Source organism: Dasypus novemcinctus, chromosome 19 (genome assembly GCF_030445035.2).
Source record: "Dasypus novemcinctus isolate mDasNov1 chromosome 19, mDasNov1.1.hap2, whole genome shotgun sequence".
In the NCBI taxonomy this organism is placed as follows: Eukaryota; Metazoa; Chordata; class Mammalia; order Cingulata; family Dasypodidae; genus Dasypus; species Dasypus novemcinctus.
The window spans coordinates 73,467,403-73,495,232 of NC_080691.1; the positions used below are offsets into that span (position 1 = coordinate 73,467,403).

The 27,830-nt window shown below is 39.4% G+C and overlaps 1 pseudogene; it reads left to right on the forward strand.

Annotated features, from left to right (window-relative positions):
* Positions 1-6,974: 6,974 nt before the first annotated feature.
* Positions 6,975-27,830, forward strand: part of LOC139436961 (vomeronasal type-2 receptor 116-like) — a 50,565-nt pseudogene continuing 29,709 nt past the window's right edge.

Consider the following 27,830-nt stretch of genomic DNA (forward strand, 5'->3'; position numbering starts at 1 on the left):
TTTCATCATTTGTATTTCCTCTTTGGACAAAAATCTATTCAATTCTTTTCCCATTCTTTACTTGGTCCAATGTATTTTTGTCATTGAATTATAGCATCTCTTTATATGACATGGTTATTAAACAGATTGAATATGTGATTTACAAATATTTTCTCCCATTGATTCAGCTGCCTTTTCACACTTTTGTCAAAGATCTCTCCAGCACAAAAGTGTTTGATTTTGAGAAGGTTCCATTTATCTGTTTTTTCTTTTGTTATTTATGCTTTGAGTGTAAGATACAAGAAATGAACAACTACCACAAAATCTTGAAGATGTTTCCCTACATTTTCTTCTAGTAATTTGATGGCCCTGCTTTATCATTATAGGCCTTTTTAAAGAAATCAATTTTATTGACACATATTAATAAAGCATACAATTCATCCAAGGTGTACAATCGATGGTATTACCTATGATCACATAGTTGTGCATTCATCACTTCAATCAGTATTAAAGCATTTTCATTATTTCAATAGTAATAATAATAATAAACAATAAAGCAGAAAAAGATTCAAACAAGGAAATTCCTCACCTCTCAACCTCTCTGTTTCCCCTGTTCTACATAGCTGCTGTTTTTGGCTCTTCTATTCAAAATGTATAATCAATGCTTTTAGTATAATCACAATATTGTACAATCATCATCTTGAAAATTTTATAAAAATTTCATTAATCCAAAAAGAGAGTCCAAACTCCTTGCATTCTCTCCTCAGACCAACATACCAACTAATTTCATTTCACCTTTATGAATTGATTTATATTTAAATTTTATATAATTGGAATTATACAATATGTAGTACTCTGTATCTGGTCTCCTTCAATTAATATGTGTTTTTTTGTCTGCTATTAATATTGTGTAGTATTAACTTACATTTATTCAGCTCCAAGAATAATTGGTCTATATATATGCAATTCTACCCACATTCATAGTTCATATTATATATATATTTAAAATAATATATTTAGTTCCTAATAGGACAATCATACAGTATTTTTCCCTTTGTGTCTGGTTTGCTTCACTCAACATAATATCCTCCATGTTCTTCCATGTTTTCTTATGCTTCAAGCCTTCATTTCTTTTTATCACTGCAAAATATTCCTTTGTGTGTATGCCCCACAATTTGTTTATCCATTGATCTGTTGATGGACACCTGGGTTGCTTCTGAATTTTGAATATCATGAATAATGCTGCTATGAATAGTGGTGTGCAGATGTCTAGTAGCAGTATTGCCAGGTCATGTGGCATATCTATATTCAAATTCTATAGGAAATGTCAACCAGATTTTAAGAATGGCTGTACCATTCTACATTATCAATGAAAGTGTAAAGTGTTCCTATATCTCCACATTCTCTCCAACACTTGTATTGATGTGTCAACATAAAAGTCGTTCTGACAGGTGTGAAATATCTCATTTAGCATTGATTAGAATTTCCTAATAACTAGCAATAATGAAAATTTTTCATGTGCTTTTTTCACCATTTATATTGCTCTTTGACTAAAGATCTATTCAAGTCTTTTGCCCGTTTTTGTTTGGTCCTATGTATTTTTTCTCTATTTTTAAAAAAATGTTATGTTAAAAAAATATGAGATCTGCATATATCCCCCACTCCCTCATCCCAATTCTTCCACATCACCAACCTCTTTCATCATCGTGGGACATTGGTTGCACTTGGTGAATACATTTTGGAGCACTGCTGCACCATGTATTTTTATTGCTAAGTTACATCATCTTCTTTATATGAAATTGATATTAAATAAATATTAGATATTTTATTTCCAAGTATTTTCATCGCTTTGACAAAGTCCTTTGAGGGGCAAAAGTGTTTAATTTTGAGGAGGTTCCATTTATCTATTTTTTCTTTTGTTGCTCATATTTTGAGTGTAAAGTACAAGAAACCACCACCTACTAAAAAATCTTGAAGAAGTTTCCCTATGTTTTCTTCAAATAATTTGATGATTCTAGGTCTTTAATGTAGGTCTTTGATTCACTTTGAGTTGATAATCGTATCAGGAGTGAGATAGGCATCGTTTTTCATTCCTTTGATTAAGATATTCATTGCTCCCACCACCATTTATTGAAATGATAACTTTATCCCAGTAACATAGATTTGGTACATTTTTCAAGAAATAGTTGGCCATATAGGTGAAGGTTTATTTCTGGACTCTTGTATTAGACAACCAAAGGGGTCCTGATGCAAAATACCAGAAATTGGGTGGTTTATATAAAGGGTATATATTTTGGGTAAGATCTTACAGATACCTGGCCATAAAGCATGAATTACTTCCTCCACCAAAGTCTATTTTCACTTGTTGGAGCAAGATGGCTGCCAATGTCTGCAAGGGCTCAGGCTTCCTGAGTTCCTCTGGGCTCAGATCCTCTGTTTTCTCCACAAGGTCAGCTGTAGACTATGAGGATCTCTAAGCTTTACCTAACTCCACAATGTCAGCTGGAGACTATGAGGTGAATGGCTCTGTCTCTCTCCATGGGGCTCCAGCCTCAGCTTCAAACTCCAATATCAACACTCCAACATTAAAAGCCTCCAACTCTGTCCTTTGCCATCCCTTTTATCTGTGAGTCCCCACTGATTCAACATGGACTGGCACAAGAGGTTTACATAATTACTTAATCAAGCAAACCTCTGAATCCAATATAATCTAATATGCTCAGAGTAAAAGATCAGTTTACAAACACAATATGATATTACTTTTTGGAATTCATCTGTAATATCAAACTGCTACAATTCCTGATTCTGTTCCACTGGTCATTGTGGTTATCTTTATATCAACAACATGTTATTTTGACCAATGTAGCTTTGTAGTATTCCTCAAAGTTAGATAGTGAAAGTCCTCCCAAATGGCTTTTCTGTTTTAGAATGCTTTTGGCAAATTAGGTGCAGTGTCCTTTCTAAATAAATTTGGTAATTGCCTTTCCTATTTCTATAAAGTAGACTCTGAATTTTGGTTAGTATTGCACTGAATCTATAAATCAGGATAGGATTGACATCTTCATGATATTTAGTCTTCCAATCCATGTACATGAAATGTCTTTCCATTTGTTTAGATCTTCTTTTATTTCTTTTAGCATTGTTTTGTAGTTTTCTGTGTATAGTTTCTGTAAATCTTTGGGTAATTGGATTGTTAGATACTTGAATCTTTTTGTCATTATTGCAAATGGAACTTTCCCTTGATTTAGTCCTCTGTTCAATATTAGTATATAGAAATATAACTGATTTTTGCACATTGTTTTTGTATCCTGCCACTTTGATGAACTCAGTGATTAGCTCATGTAGCTGAGTAATAGAATTTTAGAATTTTCTAAGCATAGAAACATGTCACCCACAAATAGTGTGTGTTTTTACTTCCTCTTTTCCTATTTGGATGTCTTTTATTTATTCTTGTCTTATTGCTCTCGCAAGAACTTCTAGCACAATATTGAGTAACAATGGCAACAGTGGGCAGGAATGTTTCTCTGCTGCCAAATCTGAGAGGGAAATATTTCAACCTTTCCTGGTTAAGTATGATGGTGACTGTGCATTTTTCTTATATGCCCTGTATCATATTGTGAAGTTTCCTTCTATTCCTATTTTTCAAAGAGTTATTACCAAGAAAATATGCTGTAGTTTGTTGAATCCTTTTTTCCACATTGATCAATATGATCAAGTGTTTGTTTTTTCCCCTCAATTTGTTAACATGGTATATTATGCTAATTGATTTTCTTATGTGAAACTACCATTTCATGCTAGGAATAAATACCATTTGCTCAGGGGGTATAATTTTTTTGATACACTGTTGGATTCTGTTTGAGAGTACTTTCTTGAGAATATTTGCATTTGTGTTCATTAGTGATTATATAATTTTATTGGATTTTGTAATTTTATTGGATTATGCAATTTTATTGGATTATGTAATTTATCTGGAATTGGTATTAGTGTCATGTTGGCTTCATAAAATGTACTGGGTAATTTTTTCTCCCTTCAATTTTTTTGGGAAGAGTTTAAACAGTATTGATGTTAATTCTCCTCAAAATGCTTGGTAAAATTCACCACTGAAGCCATATGTACCTTGACTTGTTATTGTTGTGAGACTTTTGGTGACTGATTCACTCACTTTCCTTGTGATTGGTTTATTAAGTTCTTGTATTTCTTGTAGATTCAGTGTAGATTGTGCATTTCTGCAAATTTGTCTATTTCATCTAGGTTTTCTATTTTGTTGGTGTATATTTTATTATAATACCCTCATATGATTCTTTTGATTTCTCTGGTTTCAGTTATAACTTCCCCCTTTCTTTTATGATTTTATTTTTTCTTTGTTCATCTAAGTGTTTGTCAATTTTATTGATCTCCTGAAATAAGAAGTTTTGGTTTTGTTGATGTTCTCTGTTTCTGCATTGGCATTTTTGTTCTCAGTTCATTTCTTTCTCCTCTAACCTTTATTCTTTCTTTCTATTCACTTCATTTGTGGTTTCCCTTATTCCCCTAGTTTTACCAAATTTTTAGATCTTTGAGTTTACATCTTTCTTCCTTTTTAATAGAGGCATGTAGGGCTATACTTTTCTCTCTCAGCACTGCCTCCTCTTTATCCCATAAATTTTGATAAGTTCTGTTCTCATTTACATTCACCTCAATGTCTTTACTAATTTACTTCTTTCTTTGACCTATTGATTGTTTAGAAATGTGTTGTTTAGCCTCCATGTATTTGTAAATTTCTGCCTTTCCTGGCTATTACTGAATTTCAGGATCATTCCAATAAGATCTGATAAGATGCTTTGTATAATTTCAATCATTTTGTATTTATTGAGTCCTGCCTTGTGACTTAACAAGAAGCCTACCCTGGAGAAAAATCCATGAGCACTTGAGAAGAATGTATAACCCACTGATTTGGCATGCAATATTCTGCATAGGACTTTGAGGTTTAGCTTCTTTATCATATTGTTCAATTTGTCTGTCTCCTTGTCGTTCATCTATTTAGATGTCCTAAAGATGTGAGTGGTGTACTGAAATCTCCAATTCTTATTGTTGAGATGTTTATTTGTCCCTTCATGTGGTCACCCCTCGGGCTGAAGAGTGGTTTGCTGGCCCGGCGGGGGAGCGGCCGCGGTAGGACAAGCCGCTGCCCCCATAATAGGGTGGCTGGTCGAACTCACCGCCACCCCTGAAGGGAGCTCGGCATGGGCGCAGAGTGCCCTCGGGTCTCCCCTTCTCGGCAGCCATGCTTCCGCGGCCGCCCCTCCTCCCGGATAGCACCACACGATGCCTTATGAGGCAACACCCTTCTTCTTCTTTCTCCCTGCGCAGGCACAGGGCGGAAGATTCCAGTCTGCCTTTTCCCCTCCCCCCAACAGCAGCAACAGCCAGGCGTGGGCGGGAAACTCAAGTCTGCCCTCTACCCCAGCAACAGCAGCCACCAATTACTAAACCCTGCCACTTCCCCCAGCAACAGCAACAGCCAATCCCTAACCACCACCCCTCCCCCTTCCAGTACCTCCCACTGACCTTTCTCCGGCAACCAATCAGAACAGGGCATGGCTTCAACCAATCAACCTTCCCCAGCCCTTATAAAACTGTTGCCTTTCCCTCAATAAAGTGGACTTGCATGTTTACCTTGTCTCCGCAGTAGTTCTTCTGCCGTGCGCCCTCCTGTCCTGAGAGCCCCCGACAAGGGCCTGGCCTCCCTTGTCCCCAGTTTGTCGCCTGCTTCTCCGGGTGATCCCCTCGTCGCCGGCTTCGCCGGGTGACCCCGTCAGCCTAACCGCGCAACCCCCGTGAGACCGACCCCTCGTCTGCTGCCGGACCGACCCCTCATCCCAAGCCAGACCGACCCCTCGTCCCAAGCTGGACTGACCCCTCGTCAGCAGCCAGACCCCACTGCCATCGACCGAGCAAGCCGCCGCAGCTGGCGCCCAACGTGGGGCAGGGTAAGGACCCCCTTCACCTTGCTCCACTGCTCGTTGTTCTCCTCTTCCCCCAAGGAGCTCTTAGTTCCGCTTTCCCCTCGTTGGGGCCTTCTCTTGGCCCGCGACCACCATCGGAGCCCCACCGGCTCCGACCCCTTGTCTCACCGCGCCCCTCGGCTCCCATTGCCACACTCTCAAGGTAAGGGCCCCTTCTCTTATCGGCTCCAAAAGGCCATTAGCAATGGGTAACATCCTTTCTGCTAAGCAAGCCCCACAAGTTCAGGCCCTCGCCGGTCTCCTAGACACTCACCAGTGTAAGATCTCTTTGAAACAGCTCCAAGTATATTGGGACCTTCTTCTCCCCTTTAATCCATGGCTTACCATGTGTCAGCTCTGGGACCCGGATACCTATACTCGCCTTATAGATAGGGTCACTTCTGCTGTGGAGCAGGAAGGTAAAAGATTCCCTCCTGGCTTATTACCGGCGCTTTTTACCATCCGCTCCTGCCTTCAAGGTGTCCCTACCATCGACTCCCCCCGGCCGCGCCACCGCCACCGCCGTGATTGTCAGGACGGCGACTTTAACCGGGACCCTGATCAGGATCCTGATGCCAGCTCCAACTCCGACTCTGAGTCGCTTGTCGAGTGCCTTAATAATGCGCTCGAAAATTGTCCCCCTAAACAGTGTAATCTTGCAGTGCTGAGTGCCGGTGAAGATGGCGAACTTCCGCCTTCTTCCTCGCTCGAAAAGGGGAAGCACTCCCAAGATGGCGGGCTTCCGCCTTCTTCGCCATCTGAAAAGGGGAGGCACTCTCAAGATGGCGGACTTCCACCTTCTTCCTCGCTCGAAAAGGGGAGGTCCCTTTACCCCTCCCCCCCTCGACGACTTCCTGCCAGGGTAGGCTGGAAGCTCCCTCCCCGCCATTTTACCCCTCCGCGCAGGGCGGTCCATGGCCATCTTGTAGCCCACGGCCATTTTGTGGCCCGCCGCCATTTTGTAGTACCCCTGGGGACGGCCCGCAGTCATTTTGTAACACCGCATTGGCAATGGCTCCTCTCGCGCCCTCCGCACCAGCGGCCCCCCCCAGCTCCGCCTCCCCCGGCAGCCCCCTCCATCCGATCCGTGGCAAGCTGCAGCACGCGCGGCCCTCTCTAGCCTATTTTTGGACCCGTATTCCTCCCCCGCTGGGGCACCTCTGCCTACCTCCCTGCCGCCTCCTACCACCTGCTTTCCCCTTAATGTAACTCCCACCCCTTCAGTTGCAGTTGGTCCCAACGCAATCATCAACCCTCCTTCTCCTCCTTCTGCTGCGCCGAAGCCAATCATCAATCCTCCTTCTCCTTCTCCACCATCTACCATTCCCTCCTCCAGCAGTCAATCCTATAATCCCGTCCATACCCCTCCTACCCCTCGACCCCCACTACAGATCCATAACCCACTTCTGTCTCTAGTCCAAGCTACCTTTTATACACTCAACTCTTCCAATTCTAACCTTACTGCTAGCTGTTGGCTATGCCTCTCCCCTTCACTCCCTCTCTACGAGGCCATAGCCACCAATGCCTCTTACCAATCTTCTGATAACAGCAATCCCACCTCTTGTAATTGGAACCAAACGAAGGTAGGACTGACAATCCAATCTGTCTCTCAAAGCGGGCTTTGCGTCACCAGAATTGGAGGCACTGTTCACCCCTCCATGAAGACTCTTTGCAACCTTACAGTCACCCCTAACGTAACCTCAAAATTTCTTTTACCCCCCAATAATATAAGATGGCTGTGTTCCTCCACAGGTCACACCCCGTGTCTTAATGTCGGCACCCTCAACTCCACCAACGAAACCTGCGTGCTCACAATCATACTCCCCCGGGTTTTTTATCATACCAATGACCAATTCTTTGATTCCTGGCAGCCCTACCTTCTTCCAGTCCATGTGCAGAAAAGAGAAATCATTACCGCCATTACTATTGCCTCTCTTCTAGGTCTTGCAGGAGCTGGCACCGGAATCGCAGCCTTAACCACTCACAGCACTGCCTTCTCATCTCTCAGGGCAGCCGTCGATGAGGATGTCACCCGCCTCGAAACATCCATCCGCCACCTAGAAAAATCACTTAATTCCCTATCCGAAGTGGTTCTTCAAAATCGTAGGGGGTTAGACCTCCTCCTCCTCAAAGAGGGAGGCCTCTGTGCCACTCTCGGCGAGGAGTGCTGTTTCTATGCTAACTACTCTGGTCTCATTCAGGACAATCTGGCCCAAGTCAGGGCCGGCCTGGAAAAATGAAAAAGGGAGAGAGAATCCCAAGGAGGCTTCTCCTGGGGATTCAATGGCATCCTCCACTATATCCTCCCTTTCGTAGGCCCCCTAATTATTGTCCTCTTCGCACTGGCAGTCGGACCATGGGCTATTAGAAGGATCATCCAACTCGCCAAGGATCAGGCTAATGCAATTTTTAGCACATACGTACAGGTCAGCTATCAGCGACTCGCCACTGCCAAGGACACCCCCCCCCCCACTTCATCTTCTCGGCCTCCTCCTGCCCGACCTCTTCCTGCTCACTCTTCCCGCAGGTGCCCCAAGTCTTCTGTAACCGTGGCCCCCCATGCCGCCACCGCTCTCAAGCAGCTCCAGCCCCACTAAACGGCCCGCAACCCACTTTCCCCGGCCCGCGGCCTGCTTTCTAGCATCTAATCACGTTTCTGCTTTTGCCTCCCCATACTTCTGCGGAGCTTCCTCCTGTCTCAACCTCACTCCTCTTCTCAGCCATCCAAAGCGTCCTTTCTCATCCCCCGCCCCCCTCCTTTTTTTGCTTGAACCCCCATTGCGTTGCAGATTGGGCCGCCCCATGTCGGCCCGCCCCGTTAACATCGGCCTCTCTCGCGCCCGTGGAGACTTTGGCCTTCTTGTTGTCCTCGCCTACGTCTCCACCACTCCCGACACTGCCGCCACCACCGCCGCTGGTGCCCTGACGTGACTTGTCCTCACAGCTGCAATCCTCCAGACCATCACACAGTCTGCCTCTGCCGCTCTTCGCCGCCAAGAAGAAATCAACTACCTGTAACGCGCTGTCATCCTGGACTTTTAACAGCAGATGGACCTTATAGCCGCCGAGATCAATGAGAATTGGACATTGGCCACCCTTGCTTGCAACGGCAAGATACCGCCCCCCAAATTGTACATTTATATCCCCGTCATACTCACCTCCCTCTTCAGCCCTGCTTCCCTCATTGCTTACTGCCTCTTGGGCCTTGGCTACTTGTTGCTGCTGCCATCCTGGCCCTTATTTAAAAAGAAGGGGGAAATGCAGTCACCCCTTGGGCTGAAGTGTGGTTTGCTGGCCTGGCGGGGGAGCAGCTGCAGTAGGCCTAATTCCAAGCCGCTGCCCCCATAATAGGGTGGCTGGTCGGACTCACCGCCACCCCTGAAGGGAGCTCGGCATGGGCGCAGAGTGCCCTCGGGTCTCCCCTTCTCAGCAGCCATGCTTCCGCGGCCGCCCCTCCTCCTGGATAGCGCCACACGATGCCTTATGAGGCAACACCCTTCTTCTTCTTTCTCCCTGCGCAGGCACAGGGCGGAAAATTCCAGTGCCCTTTCCCCCCCCCACCCCCGACAGCAGCAACAGCCAGGCACAAGGCGGGAAACTCAAGTCTGCCCTCTACCCCAGCAACAATAGCTACCAATCCCTAAACCCTGCCACTTCCCCCAGCAACAGCAACAGCCAATCCCTAGCCACCACCCCTCCCCCATCCAGTACCTCCCACTGACCTTTCTCCCCAGTAACTGCTTGCGGCAACCAATCAGAACATGGCATAAGCTTCGACCAATCAGCCTTCCCCAGCCCCTATAAAACTGTAGCCACTTCCTCAATAAAGTTGGACTTGCGTGTTTACCTTGTCTCCGCGGTAGTTCTTCTGCCGTGTGCCCTCCTGTCCTGAGAGCCCCCGACAAGGGCCTGGCCTCCCTAGTCCCCAGTTCGTCGCCTGCTTCTCCGGGTGACCCCTTCATCGCCGGCTTCGCCGGGCGACCCCGTCAGCCAAACCGCGCAACCCCTGTGAGACCGACCCCTCGTCTGCTGCCGGACCGACCCCTCGTCCCAAGTGGGACCGACCCCTTGTCCCAAGCGGGACTGACCCCTCGTCCAAAAAGCTGGACTGACCCCTCGTCCTCAGCCAGACCCCACCTCTACCGACCCAGCAAGCCGCCGCACCTTCAGTTTTGCCAGAAATTGCTTCATGTATTTTGGGGCACCCTAGTTAGGTGCACAGATATTTATGACAGTTATTTCTTCCTGGTTGATTTCCCATTTATAAATACATAATGGCCTTCTCTATCTCTTATGACTTTTTGCATTTAAAACCTGCCTCATCTATTATTATTACAGCTACCCAAACACTTTTTTAGTATTGTTTGAGTGATGTATCTTTTACAGTCTGACCTTCAGCCAGTTTATATCCTTGAGTCTAAGGCTAGTTTCCTGTAGGAAGCCAATGTATGGCTCATGTTTTTATACATGCTGTCAGCCCATAACTTTTTTTAAACAAATCAAGTTTTATACGTATTAATAAAGCAAATAATTTATACAAAGTGTGCAATCAATGGAATTTGGTATAATCGTAGTTGTGTATTGACCACTTAAATAATTATAAAGGTATTTTCATTATTTCAAAAATAATAATAAACAAAAAACAGACAAACAAGAAAATTCCTCACCTCTCAAACTTTCTCTGTTTACCCTGCTATATGTAGCTGCTATTTCTGACTCTAGGTGCAAAATTATTTAATAATTCATTAACCAATTTCATTAAGATATATTCACATACTGTATAATCTAATCAAAGTGTAAGATCAATGACTTTAAATATCATCACAATATTGTACATTCATTAGCTCAAACAAGTTAAGAATGATATCATTACTCTAAAAAGACTCCATACCCCTTACTGTCCCCACATAACCACTAAACTAATTTGCTCTTTATAAGTTGATTTATATTTACATTTTATATAAATTAAATCATAAAATATGTACTACTCTGTCTGGTCTCCTAGATATGTTTATTTTTGTCTGATACTAACATTTTTTTAGAGTTTTCTCTGACACTAACTTTTTTTTAGAGTTTCCCTACATTTATTTAGTTTCAAAGAAAAACGATAATCTTTCTGCAATTTTACCAAAATTCATATTTCACATAATATATTTCTATTTCACATAATATTTTTAGCTCATAATAGGGCAATCATATGTAATTTGTTCTTTTGTGTTGGCTTGGTTTGCTCGAAAGAATGTCCTCTAAGTTCATCCATGTTGTTCTATGCTTCCCAATTTCATTTCTTAACACTGCATAATATTTTTCATATTTATATACCACAATTTGTTTATCCATTCAACAGCTGATGACTCATGGTTTTTTCCCAATTTTTGGATATAAAGAATAATGCAGCTATGAATATTGATGTGTAGATGTCTCTTCATTTCACTGCTCTAAGTACTTCTTGGTATATTGGTGGGTACCATGACAAGTGTACATTCAACTTCCTTAGATAGGGCTGAATAGTATGTCAGAATGGCTGTCAAATTCTATATTCCAACCAACAGTGAATAAGCATTCCTATCTCCGCACATTCTCTCCAACAATTAGAGTTACTGACACTTTAATAGTGGCCATTCTAATAGTTGTGCAATGATATCTCATTATAGTCTTGAGTTGAATTACCCTAACTGCTAGTAATGTTGAACATTTTTTCATGTGATTCTTCAGTAGTTCTTCTTTTAGGAATTGTCTTTTCAAGCCTTTTGCCTATTTATAATAGGATAGTTTGTCTTTTTATTCCTGAGTTAAATGATCTACTTATATATCATAGTTATTAAACCCTTCTCAGATGTGTGATGGTCAAATATTTTCTCCCATTGAATTGACTGACATTTCACTCTTTGAGAAATACTTTGAGGTGAAAAAATTATTGCATTTTGAGAAGGCCCCATTTATCTGTTTTTTCTATTGTTGCTTGTGCTTTGTGTATAAGGTTTAAGAATTGCTGACTACTGCAGGACCTATTATTTTTTTCATATGACATTTTTTAAATTTTTTAATGATTTTAAGATTATTTTATTCTTCCTTTTTTCATTTTAAAAAGGATACCTAGAACACACAAAAAGTTATATTAAAAATATAGTTTCGACGGACTTTGGCCCAGTGGTTAGGGCGTCCATCTACCATATGGGAGGTCCGCGGTTCAAACCCCGGGCCTCCTTGACCCGTGTGGAGCTGGCCATGCAGCAGCGCTGATGCGCATAAGGAGTGCCGTGCCATGCAAGGGTGTCCCCCGCATGGGGGAGCCCCATGCGCAAGGAGTGCGCCCGTGAGGAAAGCCACCCAGCGTGAAAGGAAAGAGCAGCCTGCCCAGGAATGGCGCCGCCCACACTTCCCATGCCACTGACGACAACAGAAGCGGACAAAGAAACAAGACGCAGCAAATAGACACCAAGAACAGACAACCACGGGGGGGGGGGGAATTAAATATATAAATAAATCTTTAAAAATATATATATATAAGAGGTTCCCATATACCCCACTTCCATAAACCCCTACTCCTTCCACATTGACAGCTTCTTTCTACAGTGCGGTACATTAATTTCATTTGATGAATACATTTTGGAGCAATGCTACACAGCATGGATTATAGTTAATATTGCAGTTTACACACTCTCCCAGTCCATTCAGTGGGTTATGGCAGGATATATAAAGTCCTGCATTGTCCCTGCAATATAATTCAGGACAACACCAAGTTCTGAAAATGCCTCATATCACTTCTCTTCCTCTCCCTGTCCACAGCAACTCCCATGGCCACTGTCTGCACATCAATGATACAGTTTTTTCCATTGTTAGAGTCACAAAAATTCTGTAATAGAATACCAGTAAGTCCACTCTAATCCATATTTTATTCTTCCATCCTGAGGACTCTGGGATGGAAATGTCTACTCCATGTCTAAGTCGAGAGGTGGCTTAGATCCCTCATGGCTGATGGATGGAATTCTCCTGCTTGCAGTAGACTCTCTCAATTCCCTGGTGTGGAGATTTACTAACTTCACCTCCCTCTTAGCTAACCTGGGTGAATCCAACAAAGCTCTGCTGAGGCTCAGGGCACAGCTGGTACGTGGACAGAGATTCAAGTCTCCTGGGCATGCACCAACCCCAGAGCCATATGTAGAGAAGTTGTGCCAAAGTCCACCTCCATCACACTCAAGAACTCAAATTCCAAAGTAGGACCTACTGGCAAGGCACTGAACTCCAAAGCCATTTGCCATGACCATAGGGTCTGGGAGTTTCCATAGCCCTGAGGAGTGCCACTACCTTGGATTGTATCTACTTTGGCTGTTTCTGCACACTGCACACTGCTGTTCTAGCTAAAGTTGAAATTTCAAGCACACAGGCTCCAAAGCACAGTCATCAGCGTCAATGGCCTATCATTGAACCACCCTTCTTCACTGGTCTTTTTCCTTGCACTTGGGAGATTGTTCCTGTTCCATTGAGGAATGTGACACAGCTCCCCAAGATTGGAACTCACCACAACCTCACTTGTCATGTGAAACTCTATTCACTATGTGAATACCCAATGAATATCTGAATAAAACTATATACCCTGTATGCATGACTTGTCGATCTCCCTTCCTCCTTTGCATCCTCCTTCAATGAGAGCCCACAACAATGCTCTTCCCTTGCCATAAATGAACTCCTCTGTGATTCAAAACTTCTTCAAAAATGATACCTAATATTTTGCCAAAATCAATTAATAGGAAAAAGAAATATTAATGATAGATTTGAAGATTAAAAATGAAATACTTAATAATTTAGGAAAACAAAAATAAAGTAAAAAATAAATTGGGGTATTAAAAATTGAAAACTGTCATTAAATGTTTTGATGTTTCGTCTTTCATCACTGTAATAGGTGTTGTCCTTTATGTACAGTGGCAAGGCAATTTCTTCCATTTCCTCCTCAGTGTCTTACATCATTTTTTATGTCTTCAAAAAAGTTTTAGGTCACAGTAAAGACACATACAGAATATAGGAGACTCCCATATACTGAATATCCTTCTCCTTTTCCCCCCTTCTCCAGCAATGATCTTTTTGCATGTGGATGTTATCTTTGCTAATACTGATCTACAAACATTGAAGCATAGCTACTAACAATGGTTACATTATGTTTAGCTTTTGGTTTACATTTTAAACTGTACATTTTTAAAAACTTTTGGTGAAATGTAGCATAGCCTGTATCCATCACTCCATGATCATGCAGAACACTGCCATTTCCCCCAATTACCCCTACTTTCATCTATTATATTCCACTGTCCCCCTCCCCTGGTGACCCACAGTGACACCGAAGCTTCACTACTTGAAGGATAAGATTCATAGGTACTTACAACAATGCTGACAGCTTGATACACTAGTCTGTCCTCCCCCATTGGGAGTCTGTCCTCCCCCATGCTCTTGACAGACACCCTCACATCTAATTGAGAGTAGCAGGCCTTGCCAGGATGGGAGTACAACACCTTCCTGCTCATTGTTTATGTCTCCACACACTGATATAATACACTATGACAAAATGAACACTGACACTCCCTAGAAGCCTGCCTCTTGTGCATCCTGTGAAAGAGGTCCCCCGTCAAACACCTTAAACCAGTAACCCTTCTGTATTACATTTTATAAAGTGTTTTCTTAACATTATAGTTTCAGTCATGGACCTGAAAATCTCCCATGTTCATATGTTTCCTCCAATGCTCCCCATAATTTCATAGATCATCTGACCACCCTCCCAACCCTAGCCTCCTACAAACCTACAAAGCCCAACCCATAATATCCCTATTCCCCTGTCTTATCCCTTCACTGCACAACTACTTATCTCCAATATATCATAGATTTCACATGTATGGGTGTTGGCTCACATGTTTCATCTGCTTGCCTATTTTCTGCAAGCCTGTCTTCCAGTCTCTAGCTGTCTGCAACAGCTTTATTTGCTTAATTCGTATCAGAGAGATCATGTCGTTATTTGTCCTTCAATGCCTGGGTTGCTTCATTCAACGTAAGGTTCTCAAGATTCATCCATGTTATCCCGTGTGTTAGTATTGTATTCCTTCTTACAGCTAAGTAGTATTCCACTGTTTATATACACCACATTTTCTTTCTCCATTCATCTGTTGATAGGTATTTTGATTGATCCAAACTTTTGGCAAAAATGAATAATGCCACTATGAACATTGGAGTGTCCTTGTTTTCATTTCTTCTGCATATATAGCCAGCAGTGGAATTGCTGGGTGATATGGCATATCTATAGGGAGTTTTCTGAGGAACTGCTAAACTGTCATCAACAATGGCTGGATCATTGTACCTTCCCACCAGCAGTGGATGAGGGTTTCTATTCCTCCACATCCTTTCTAACACTTGTAGTCCTGTTATTTTAATAACCACCAGTCTAAATGTTGTAAGATGTTATCTCATTGTAGTTTTGATTTGTAATTCCCTAATAGCTAGTGATGTTGAGCAACTTTCATGTGCTTTTTTAGCCATTTGTATTTCTACTTTGGAAAAGTTTTCGTTCAAATCATTTGCCCAGTTTTTAAATGGGTTGCTTGCCTTTTTATTTTCAAGATATAGGATTTTAAAAATTTATACAATAGTAATTTATACACTTATTATTAGAATCCTGGAAAATCTGAATAGTGACATCCTCCAGGTAATGCTTTCATCTCAAAGACTGGCTGGTGGTGGTCTTTGAATTCTCTACCACATGGGAAGGTATCTGCTGGTCTCTCCCTTATCTTCCAGTTTTCAATCCTTTTGGCTTCTTCCTTCCATAGCTATCACCCTCTGTCTTTGTATTCATTTTGATTGAAAGGACTCCAGTAACTGGAGAAAGGCCTATCCTGAATTAGTTGGGTCACATCTTATCTGAAGTAACCTCATCAAAATGTCCTAGTATAAAAGGGTTTACATCCATATGAACGTATTAGACTTAATAATAATTTGTTCTGGTGTACATACAACTTCAAAACACTATGATATTAAAGAAAGTCCACTTTACTAAGCTTCACCCATATCCTTTATTTCTTTTTTCTTCTTTATTTTCTTTTAAATGTAACATTAGAAAAACATGAGGTCCCCATAAATCCACCACACTCCCTACCCTACTCCTCCCACATCACAACCTCTTTCATCACCGTGGCACTTTCACTGCACATGGTGAATACATTTTGTAGCACTGCTGCAACACATGGACAGTGGTCTACATTGTAGTTTACACTCTCCCCCAGTCTACCCAGTGGGCCATGGCAGTACACACAATGTCCAGCATCTGTCCCTGCAGCACCACCCCGGACAACTCCAAATCCTGAAAATGCCCCCACATCATATCTCTTCTTCCCTCTCCCTACCATCAGCAGATACCATGGCCACTTTCTCCACATCAATACCACAAATTCTTCCCTTACTAATCACAATAGTTCCCCAGTAGAACACCAGTAAGCCCACTCTAATCCATACTCTATTCCTCCATCCTGTGGACCCTGGAATGGTTATGTCCAGTCCACATCAGCATCCAGATGAGCCTTATATTCCACATGGATGATGGATGCAATTCTCCTGCTTGCAGTTGTAGGCACTCTTGGCTCCCTGGTATGGTGGTTGACCTTCTTCGCCCCTGTTAGCTGGCCAGGGTAAGTCCAATAAAGCAGAGGGTAGGAGTTGCAAGTCTGCTGAGGCTCAAGGCCTGGCTGTCACATGGACAGTACAGAGATTCAGGTCTCCTGAGTATATTACCTTCCCCTCAGCATGGGACAGGACTCCCAGGGTTGAACCTCCTTGGAGCCGAGGGATTACTACCAAGCACCAGCTGATGATGTAACTAGAAAAATACCTTGAATAAAAGGGTCAACTCAGACCAGCAGAATATCTCAGCCTACATGTAATAACAAGTGTTTAAAAACTGCTTTTTGACTTTGGATAAAAGGGGGAAATGGAAAGGACAAATGAGTTTATATGGCTGAGTCTCCCAAAAAGTCGGGAGGTCACCATAGGGGTAATGCTTATGCATGCCTCAACAGGGTACCAGAGACAGCCAAAGTAGATAGAAACCCAGATACTGGTTCTCCTGAGGGCTACAGAGACCCACAGGTTCTGTGGTCATGGCAGATGGCTCTAGAGTTCAGGGCCCTGTCAGTTGGCCCTACTTTGGGGTTTGTGTTCCTGTGATGGAGTTGGACTCATATATGACCTTTCTACACATGTCTCTTCTGTTACTTTTACCAGACCTGTGGTTGTGTTTGGGTTGGTGTATACTCAGGAGACCTGAATCTCTGTACTGTCCATATGACAGCCAGTTGATATCAAGGTACATTTAGGTGGAATGAACCTCTGCTTGACTCCCTGTAACCCTTCCTGTTTGCCTGTTACCCTGGTTAGAGAAGTAATAAAGGTTATATTGACATGATATTCAGGCTCACTGCTCATGGGTGAATCTGCCAGGAGTTCACATTTGTCTGCAACTGGATATTAGGCTCCCATCAGATATGTGAGTTGCAAATAATTTCTCCCATTGGATAGCCTCTCCTTTCACTTTCATGATAAGCTCCTTTGAGATGCAAAAACCTTGAAGTTTGAGAAGTTCCAATTTATCTAATTTTTTCTTTTGTTGCTCGTGCTTTGGGAGTTAAATTCATGAAGACATTTCCTATTACAAGTTTCCCTATGTTTTCCCTATGTAATGTTTCCCTATGTTTTCTTCGGATGTCTTTATGGTCTTGGCTCTTTTATTTAGATTTTTTTTTTAATTTTTTGTTTATTTCTAATTTTTTAATTTCTAAATTTTTTTGTAGCCTCATTTTGGAGATTTAATTGAAAAAATTCATATTGAAAATACCTTACAACTTTGAATCAATCTGAAAGTCATGTTCCATTATATTGTATTACATGGAAAGACATGTTCCTGATTGGAAGGTATGTTTTTTAAAGTATATATATTTTATGTCTTTTTTAAAAAGATACATGGATCATGCAAAATGTTACATTACATCCTGATGTCATTATGAATATTTTCAGTCTTTCATTTTTTAATACAATGCTAGCTGTAAGTTTTTCATTTATGCAATTTGCCATATTGAGAAAGCTTCCTTCTATTTCCTCTTTTGGAGGGATTTATAAGGAAAGTGCTGTATTTTGTCAAATGCCTTTTTTTTTTTTTTTTTGCATGAATCAAGAGGATCATGTGATGTTTATTCTTCAATTTATCATGGTTATTACACTAATTGATTTTCTTGTGTTAAACCATGCTTGTACAACTGGGGTAAAACCCACGTGTCATTGTGTTTAATTCCTTTAACATGCTTTTGGATTTTGCTAGGATATATTTTGTTGAGGATTTTTGCATCTATATTCATTAGAGATATTGGTATGTAGTATTCTTTTTTCATACTATCTTTATCTGGTTTTGGTATTAAAGGGATGGTGGCTTCATAGAATTATTTTGGTAGCATTCTTTCCTGTTCAATGTTTTGGAAGAGCTATAGTAAGATTGTTATTAGGTAGTTTATGAATGATAGGTAAAATTGACATGTAAAGCCCTCTGGTCCTGAGCTTTCATCTTTGGCAGATTTTGCTGTCTGTTTCAATCTCTTCACTCATGATTGGTCTGTAGAGGTCTTCTATTTCTTCTAGGGTCAGTGTAGCTGGTTCTTGTGTTTTTTGGAATTTGTCCAGGTCATCTACATTTCCTATATCTTGGCATACTTTAGTTCATAATATCCTCTTATGATCTCTCTTATTTCTTTGAGGTCAGTGGTAATGTCACCCATCTCATTTCAGATTATATTTATTTTGTGTCTTTATTTTTCTTTGTCAGTCTAGCTAAATGTGCTGAGTTTGTTAAACTCAAGAAAGAAGTTTTGCTTTTGTTGATTTTCTTTATTGTTGATTTTTTTGTTCTCAGTTTGTGCTCCAATATTTATTATTTCTTTCCTTCAGTTTGGTTTGGTGTTAGTTTGCTGCTTTTTTCAACTTCCTCCAGGTATGAGGTTAGGTCTTCAATTTTAACCCTTTCTTCTTCTTTTAATGCAACCATTGAGGTCTATAAACTACCCTCTCAGCACTGCCTTTGCTGTGTCCCATAGGTAGTGATTTGTTGTGTTCTCATTTTCATTCATCTCAAAATATTTGCTGAAATCTTTTCTCAATTTCTTCTTCTACCAACTGATTGTTTAAGAATACGTTGCTTAATTTCAATATATTTAAGATTTCCCCTTTTTCTGTGTATTATTATTGATTTCTACCTTCATTCCATTATGATCAGAGAAAGTGTTTTGTATAATTTAATAATTTAACATTTTCGAGACTTGTCTTGTTACTTAGCATATGGTTTCTCTTGTAGAAATATCCATGAACACTTGAAAAGAGTGTGCAGACTGTGTCTATGCACCTAAAGAACATAGCTCTATACATGTCTGTTAGGTCTATTACATTTATCACGTTATTGAAGCTCTGTTTCTTTATTTATCCTCTGTTCAGATGTTCCATCCAATACTGAAAATTGTGTGAAGTCACCAACTATTATTGTACCAACATGTATTTCTCTCCAGTTTTTCCAGTGTGTGCCTCATGTACCTTGAAACACTGAGATTAATGCATAATTAATTTATATAGTTATTTCATCTTGCTGAATTGCCCCTTTTATTAATATGCAGTGACCTTCTTCATTCTTTATAACAGTTTTGCATTTAAAATCTATTTTGTCCAGTATTTTTTTCTTTTTTTTATTGACTTTGTAATAATATTACATTAAAAATATATATATATATGAGGTCCCATTCAACCCCACCACCCCTACCCCACCTCTCCCCCCCCCCCCAGCAACACTCATTCCCATCATCATGACACATCCATTGCACTTGGTAAGTACATCCCTGGGCACCTCTGCACCTCATTTTTGTCCAGTATTGATATTGCTACTTCAGCTTTTACCTTTTGGTTGCTATTTGTGCAGAACATATTTTCCCAAACTTTTCCTTTTACCTGATTGTGACCATATGTCTAATGTAAGTCCCTTGTAGAAAATATATAGATGGCTCCATTTTAAAATCCATTCTACCAGTCTATGTCTTTCATTTGGGGTGTTCAAGCTGTTAAGATTCAATGTCATTACTGTAAAGGCATTTCTTATTTCATCCATTTTGACTTGGTTTTCTGTTGTTATATTATACTATTATCAAACTTTTACATTTACACATTCTAAAAATCTTTCAATAGGGAAAGGAAGTTTTAAGTCATTATTTCCTCAAATATTCTTTCTGCCTCTTTTTCATTTGATTCTCTTTCTGGGACAACGATAACATGTTTTTGTGTTTTGCATTGTCCTTCAGTTCCCTGAGACCTTGTTTCATTTTTTCCATTATTTTCTCTTTCTGTTCTCCTGCCTATTCAAGTTCAGATGTACTTTCTTTGAAGTCACTAATTCTGTCTTTAAGCAATTCAAATCTGCTTTTATGTACCTTTATTGTACTTGTTTGGTAACTGGACCAGAGATTAAATCCAGGACCCCATATGCAGAAGGATGGTGTTCCTCAATGGAGACACATCAGCTCCCCTGAGTTGACTCCCATATCTGTTTGCTTGTTGTTTACTCATTGTCTGCTCATTTGTGGTTGCTTTTGTTGTTGTTGTTTTTCTCATTGTCTGCTCATGGTTCTTTTTTTTTTTTTTAATTTTTTTTTTATTGACTTTGTAATAATATTACATTAAAAATATATATGTGAGGTCCCATTCAACCCCACCCCCCCACCCCCCTCTCCCCCCCCCCCCCAACAACACTCGTTCCCATCATCATGACACATCCATTGGATTTGGTAAGTACATCTTTGGGCACCTCTGCACCTCATATACATTGGTTCACATCATGGCCCATACTCTCCTCTATTCCATCAAGTGGGCCCTGTGAGGATTTACAATGTCCGGTGATTACCTCTGAAGCACCATCCAGGGCAGCTCCATGTCCCAAAGACGCCTCCACCTCTCATCTCTTCCTGCCTTTCCCCATACCCTTTGTCCATTATGTCCACTTTTCCCAATCCAATGCCACCTCTTCTATGTGGACATTGGATTGGTTGTGTCCATTGCACCTCTATGTCAAGAGGAGGGTCAGATTCCATCATGGTTCTTTTTTGATCATTGTTCACTTTTGTTTGTTCATTGTCTGCACTGGTGTGTTTCATTGTTTGTTTGTTGTTTTTGATTATTGTCTGTTTGCTTTTTTCTTTAGGTGGCACTGCGTAGGAGGCAGGTGCTTAACTGTTTGAGCCACATCCCTCTCTGATGTATTTTTAATCTCATTCATAATGTCTTTACTCCCAAAGTCTAGTATTTTTCTTTGCAGACCTTCAAAATGTTTTTATCTTCACCCGGTGTCTTCTTATTTTCTTTTACCTCTTCAGCCAATTATTCTTTTCACATTTTATTTTTTTATCTTTCTTTTTTAAAGATACATAGATCACATACAATGTCACAGTAAAAATGTAAGAGATTCCCATGTATCCCACTCCCCACACCCCTCACTTCTCCCACATCAAATATTTCTTACATTATTGCAGTACATTCACAGCATTTGATGAATTAAGTTTGGAGCACTGCTACACAGCATGGATTACACTTTACATTGTAATTTACACCCTCTCCCAGTAAATTCAGTGGGTTATGGCAGGATATATAATGTCCTGCATCTGTCCATGCAATATCATTCAGGACAACTTCAAGTCCTGAAAATACCCCCATACCTGCCTTTAGCAACTCCTGCGGGCATTGATTCCACATCAGTGACATAATTTCTTCCCTTGCTAGAGTCACAATAATTCTATAGTAGAATACCAGTAAATCCACTGTAATTCATCTTTTATTCCTTCAGTCAGAGGATCCTTGGATGGTAATGCCCACTCAGCCTCTAAATTGAGAGGGGCTTAGAACTCACTTGGCTGATGGATGGCATTTTAGACTCTGTCAGTTCCTTGATGTGTTGGCTCACGATATTCATCTCATTGTTAGCTGACTTTGATAAGTTCAATGGACTAGACTGGAGGTGTTAAAACTGTGCTGAGGCCCATGGTCCAGTTGGTACATGGATAGTCCAGAGATTTCAAGTTTCCTGGGCATACTCCAAACCCATCGACTACCACAGTTTCAGTAAAAGTGACAGAAGAAGCAGGTGTAGAAAAGTCACATCTGAGACCAACTCCATAACACTCAAGAGCACACATTTCAAAGTAGGACCCACCGGCAAGGCACTGAACTCCAGAGACATCTGCCATGACCAAAGGACATGCGTATCTATGTAGCCCTCAGGAGAACCACTGCTTGGGGTTGTATCTACCTTTTTTCCCCCTCAAGCCTTTCTATGTATAGGATCATATCATCTGCAAATAGTGAAATTTTGACTTCGTCCTTTCCAATTTGGCTGCCTTTATATTTGTTTCTTGTCTCAGTGCTTGAGCAAGTACTTCTAATATAATGTTAAATGGCAGAGGTGATAGTGAACATCCTTCTCTTCTTTCTGATCTTAGAGGAAAAGATTTTAGGATTTCACCATTGTATACGGCATTAGCTGTGGGTTTTTTGTATGTACCCTTTATCATGTTCAAAATGTTTCCATTTTTATCATTTGTAGTGTTTTTATCATGAAAGTTTGCTGTATTTTGTCAAATATTTTCTCTGCTTCTATAGATTTTATAATGTGATTTTTTTCTTCCAATCTGTTTATGTGGTGTATTACTTTGATTGATTTTCTAGTGTTGGAACTTCCTCACATATAAGGGATTTCTACAATAAAAAATTGTAAGTCTTTTTTTTTTTTTTTAATTTTTTTATTTTTTATTGACTTTGTAATAATATTACATTAAAAATATATATGTGAGGTCCCATTCAACCCCACCCCCCCAACCCCTTCTCCCCCCCCCCCCAACAACACTCGTTCCCATCATCATGACACATCCATTGGACTTGGTAAGTACATCTTTGGGCACCTCTGCACCTCATATACATTGGTTCACATCATGGCCCATACTCTCCTCCATTCCATCATGTAGGCCCTGTGAGGATTTACAATGTCCGGTGATTACCTCTGAAGCACCATCCAGGGCAGCTCCATGTCCCGAAGACGCCTCCACCTCTCATCTCTTCCTGCCTTTCCCCATACCCTTTGTCCATTATGTCCACTTTTCCCAATCCAATGCCACCTCTTCTATGTGGACACTGGATTGGTTGTGTCCATTGCACCTTTATGTCAAGAGGAGGCTCAGATTCCACCTGGATACTGGATGCAATCCTCCCATTTTCAGTTGTAATCACTCTAGGCTCCATGGTGTGGTGGTTGTCCTTCTTCACCTCCATCTTAGCTGAGTGTGGTAAGTCCAATAAATCAGATTGTAGGTGCTGGAGTCTGTTGAGGCTCAGGATCTGGCTATCACATTGTCAGTCCAGAGATTCAAATCCCCTAAATATATCTTAAACCCCAACATTAACTGCACCTCCAGCACATTAGCATGAAAGTCTTATGAAGGGAGATCCCATCTGAGTCCAGATTCATCACACATAAACACCAAAAAATTGTAAGTCTTAACAGAATTACTGTCTTTTCATTAAAAAATAGTTCTTGCCTAAATTAAAATGAATAGTTTATTTTTCCTCACAGAATAAAATGAAAGATGTAAAACTTAAATGAATATTGAGGAAGGTTAAAAGTTTGTGGGAATGCTGACTGAAATTTAATGGGTTTTTCAAGAAGGTATGTTTTGCCCTAAAATAGGATGGCTAATTTTCATAAACTCATGAAACTTAAATGCATGTGGTGAATTGTAGAAGATATTGTAGTAATTTTAAGTAAAAAAAAGTGTTCTGTGAAAATAAAATTTGTCTTAAAGTAGTATAATTATAGTCTATATGGTTATAAATAATTATAAAACGTTTAATGAAGCATTGTTTAAATTAAAGTGTTTAAATGGCTAATTCCAAAAAGTCGCTATTAAACAAAACCTGAATTAATAATAATAATAATAAAAGGTAATTTTATAACAGAAAAACTTGTCAGTGGTCAACCTCCCCTGCCAACTTGCTCCTAGGAGACTGTTGTTAGTATTGCATGCTACTAAGTTTAGAGTGAAGAAAAGTTTAATGTTAATGGTAATTATATGTTGTAAGAGGTTTGTCTGGTAGCTTACGTGTATGAGATGTATGGAATATGTTTTTATTTTTAGGGAAATGGGGGAAGATTTTGTCCTAAAGTAAAATGATTGATTTTTGGGAACATTAGAGTGTGGAACAAAACCTGAATGAGTGCTGAAAGTGTGGAGGGTTTGTGGAAGAGAAATTTTTGTGATTAAAGTTGAGTAGGATTTGATGAGTCTGTCTATAAAGTTTTGGAAGGTTTAGTATCAAGTAATATACTGATGAAAGGTTAAAATTTTTGTTCTTTCTCAAAGTCTCTCAAATCATTGGTCTCTTTTAGTAAAAGGTTCCTGAGTAATCAGTATACAAAGAGCATCTGTTTTGTCAGAATAGCTTCTTGTGCTTTGACCTCATCATTTCCTCAATGTTTGAAGAAGAAAGGTCTTATCTCTTTTAAAAGAACATAATGTTCTAGAAATCAAATCCTGAAAAGTAGCTTTTTATTTCAAACTAACTGCAAGAGATTTGTTCTTCTACCTTAAAAAAAATAAAGTAATAGTTAAGTTCATTTAATATGTTACAAGTTGAATGAAATGTGTTTAAAAGTGTTATAAAATTAACAAGTTAAAAAAATTAATAAAAACTGTAACTAAGAATTAAAATCATTTATAAATGCATTTATATTATAAAACAGTGGAAAATAATAACTGAAATTATAACTGAATAAATTTAACCTGAAACTATTATTGTAAGTATAAATTCTAAACTAATCTTTCCTTCATTTATGGTTGCTTCAACCCTGACCTCACCCCTTGTCTTTGCCTATGGTTATTTCATGATAGTTTCTGCCCCTACAGTCCAGAGAAGAGCTGGAACATCCCTGTCTCCTGTCCTGGTATTAGTAACCCTGCTTTCTCTCATGAATCCAAGTGTAAACTAAATTGCTGTCTGGTAGAATTCTTAGCCCTGGAGTTTAAATGACCACTAGAGTTTTATTATCTCCAAGAACTGGGGAAAAAAAGAAGGAAATCTCCTGCCTTAACTATCAGTGTTCCTAAGAGCAGCAATTCATGAGAGAAACCAGTCTGTCTCCCTGAAGTTTCAAATAGCCTAGGTAAATATACATAGAATTAATCTTGTTGATTATCTGAAATTCTGCTAAATTCAAAGTAAAATATAAAGTTCTGAAACAAAAAAATTAGTGCTAAAGCATGGGAAACATTTTGGTTACAAGCCATTAGTAAAAAAACAAAATTCTTGTGCAAAACTGCATAGTAATAGTGCAAATTAAAAAAAGTTTCAAGAGTCTGAAATGTTTTGCAGTCACACTTTTTTTGTAAAAAAATGGAAGTTTTAAGTAACTAAAGTTATGTTTTTGTGTCAAACTATTCATGTCTGCCTATTTGCTCAAATTGTTGAAGTTAAATATGCATTTATATAAGTAATATATATTTCTGGACCCCAAATTAAGCTAAACAGTATATAAAATAATGCAAATTATAAATAACATCAATAAGTTGTTTTTCTGTGTCTATTTATATCTGCCCATTTGCTCAGTGTATGTCTTCATACATCAAGATAATAATATTAAATTAACAAAAATTCTTTAAAAAGGTCTTTTCAAATTGTTAAAAATTAAATATGCAGTTATATATGTAAATAAATATTCTTGAAACCAAAATTAAACTAAGCAGGATGGAAAAATCATATAAAAATCTGATTATTGAAACTATTGGGAAAGGGCCTCCTCTTTGCAAGAACTTTGAGGGCAGGACTAAGTGTAGTTAATCAAACCTATCTACTAGACTGGGGAATTAAAAACCAGTTTGCCCTGTAATTTCCCAGTTTAAACCTTTTGACAGCCATAAAATAAGAATAGTTAGTGGTTCTGTTAACAAATTTCAATAAGTAAAGAAAAGTTCATAAAAACTATGGAAAGATCTTTCTGGGATTATGATTAAACAAATTATGTAATTGTAGAATGTGTTTTAAAACCTAGTAATCGGTATGCTTTAAAAATTATTCATTTTCATAACTTAAAAGAAAGAAATTTTAGTTTCCTTTTTTAGAAAAAGAACATTCCTTGCATAAACTATAATAGTTTCAATTTTGTTGAGCTTGGGTGTAATCTCCCTTGGTTTATGAAGTGCCCATTAAATAAATTAGCATTGTATGTACAGGGTCTCTTGTGTAATAAAAATTATAAGTTTACGTTAATAAAATTAAGCTAAAGAAAAAAGATTGAAGATGTGTTCTCTTAAATAAATAAATTGAATTTCTTTGGTTAGTAATTATAGTTTAATAAGTTTATTAAAACGTAAGGTAACTAGTCAGTGTGGTTATGGTCAATTATAAAGAGTTTGTAGAGCACCTTCTGGGCTAAAAAATGTTTAAATAGTTCTAAAAGTCATTGTTAACTAAAAACTTGAATTAATATTAGGTGCAAAAAAATAACTTTGTGGTAATAAAACCTGTCTGAAGGCCACTGCAAAGTGCATATTTAAGTAAATGGTAATAAAAAGTTATCTTGATTCTATTAGGGATCTTCTGTTTTCAAATTAACAATAAAATATAGTTTTTTTCCCCTCTATTACTAGAGTAAAATACCTACTATTATCTTAATGGTAAAATTGTATAAGTAAACAGTAATTTGATATATAATATGTTGCATTAAATTGTTTAAAAAATATATGTATATATAAACAAGAAATAAACTTTAACATTGTCAAACTCTTTTGTCCATTCAAACCTGGCCAAGAATACATTACAGCTTACCTCTCCATGTACGTTATTGGCTAGGCTGGCCACTGACCCCTGAATTAAAAATATCAGCCTCTGGTTCTGCTCCTGAAGTTGATAGAAACTATATTGCAGTTTCAAGCTCCTGCAGCAGCCAGTGATGACTCAGTACAGCCAAGTGTACAATGAATATCACCTCCAGACTGGCACTGTTCCATAGTGCCAGAGAGCACTATGCACCAGGCTAGTAGAATACTAGAAAGTCTCTCTAAGATAAACGATGCTGCAACTTGGTCACTGTGTAAAAAACATGCTAAGTAGAGCCATGATACCAGGATACTGTAAGTAAAACTTAAACACAGTTGGCATTATGGCCTGCTCCCATGCCCATGAAGAAATAACATGTAAAGTATTACAATCCTGAAATTTAAAACTATTAATTGCAACTCAGAATCCTAATACATTATTAATATTAAAGTGCTGTACTTTTATCCTGTACTAAATATATGCCTAATAATTATAATGTTATCTTTTCTATTCTTGATCAAGTACAAAAGTGTATTAAACATGTTAAATTCCTGGTAACTTTATTTTCTAAATAAGTAATAAACATGTCTATAAAATAAGGCAATGGTCTTAGCCAGGCTCAGCCAACTTACTATTCTAGTGTACTCTACTGTGTAGCAAAAATAAAGCTTGCTTGCTAATAATGAGTCACCTATTAAACAGTCAAAATTACCAGAAATTGTACAATTAAAACTGAAATGTAAAAAAGTTTATTCTATAGCTCTGATCCACTCCCACAGCTAAAAACTAAAAAAATTTCCATCTTAGTGCACTAATCCAGAATGAAACCAACTGTCCAAAAGGTCCCAGTTCACCAGGAGCATCTAACAGAACACATGAGTGCCAATTATTATCAGCCTGAAATGCATCTTTAAAACAAAACTAAGTATCTATGGCAAATTCTCTCTGAAAATAACT